Raw genomic sequence first — 1,171 nt, 5'->3', positions numbered from 1 at the left:
CCCGCCGGATAAATGGGAACTAGTGTAAATGCACTTAAATAACAACGGAGGACTCAACCCACCACCTGCATATCCAGTTAGTGCGGGTAATACAAGAGTTAACGTTGTTTGAAAATGTGTGTTTTTTTGTACAGGTATTTTGAAAGAGTGCAGTTCCAGGACTTTTCATCAGATGTCACTTTTATTAGCCCTGACGTCACCCAGTTCATCAAGTACAGCCAAGGTCTGAAGAAACTTCCTTGTTGATAGAAAGTTACCGTTCGGTGGAACCATGTATATGTGTCTGTATAGCTGGTCCAAAAGCCCTCTGGTATGACAACTGAGCTTTTCAGGCATAAGGCATGGCATCAGCTGGTGTAAGCATGGCAGCAGCTGGTTATATTACACTGAACTACTGTCACACCTTTGCACATCTAACTGTATAAGCATTGCTTTAAATAAGCTATCTAATGACGATGCTCCTACAGTACTTGGTGGCATAGCTCTAAAAATATATGTATTTCTGAACACAACAGGTTGGTAACTCTGGTACTTGAAGACATGATGATTCTTGTTCTGTTCTGAAAGCAGTTATCACTGTGTTTTAGAAAAGAATACAAATGAGTATAATGGCTTATATGTAATTTCACTCTACAGGAGATGACCTGGCACCATTTCTTGAACCACTGGAGCTCTCCTCCAAAAAATTAGTTTTCCTGGCTGTCAATGATAACGCCAACCTAGAGTCTGCTGGTGGCTCTCACTGGTAAGTAGTTGTTCTTTCAAATCTTAAGGTACAACATGTTCAAGCAACCAATGCAATGGCCAAGTTGGTAGACTGTGTTTGCCTTGCAGTCGGTAGGTTGTGAGTCGTACCAAAGACTTTAAAAAGGTTATATACTGCTTTCTCACTTAGCACTTAGCACTTAAGACTTGAAGAATATGGTCACAGTAGACAATTGGCCGGTGCAATGACCAAGTGGGTAAAATGTTCGCCTTGCATTCCGTAGGTTGTGAGTTGGATCCCAGCCAAACCATTCCAAAGACTTTTAACTGCTTTCTTTGCTTAGCTCTCAAGAACCTCTCTGAAAGAGTATGGAAGTTGAACACACACCACTACCAGTGGACTATCCCCTTGTTGTAGTGACTACACAATGCTGTGTGGCCCAGGGGCTATTGAAAAGCTATTAGG

The 1,171-nt window shown here is 41.8% G+C and overlaps 1 long non-coding RNA gene across 1 annotated transcript in view; it reads left to right on the top strand.

Annotated features, from left to right (window-relative positions):
- The first annotated feature begins 118 nt into the window (after positions 1 to 118).
- LOC118416480 overlaps positions 119 to 1,171 on the top strand; it is a 2,273-nt gene continuing 1,220 nt past the window's right edge. Inside the window, exons 1-2 of the long non-coding RNA XR_004831209.1 lie at positions 119 to 223; positions 637 to 745. This is a non-coding gene — a long non-coding RNA (uncharacterized LOC118416480). The remainder of the gene's footprint in view (positions 224 to 636; positions 746 to 1,171) is intronic.

Source organism: Branchiostoma floridae, chromosome 5 (assembly GCF_000003815.2).
Source record: "Branchiostoma floridae strain S238N-H82 chromosome 5, Bfl_VNyyK, whole genome shotgun sequence".
NCBI classification, from domain to species: Eukaryota; Metazoa; Chordata; class Leptocardii; order Amphioxiformes; family Branchiostomatidae; genus Branchiostoma; species Branchiostoma floridae.
Note: the sequence above shows the minus strand (reverse complement) of the source record. Positions and strands in the feature narration are given on the sequence as shown.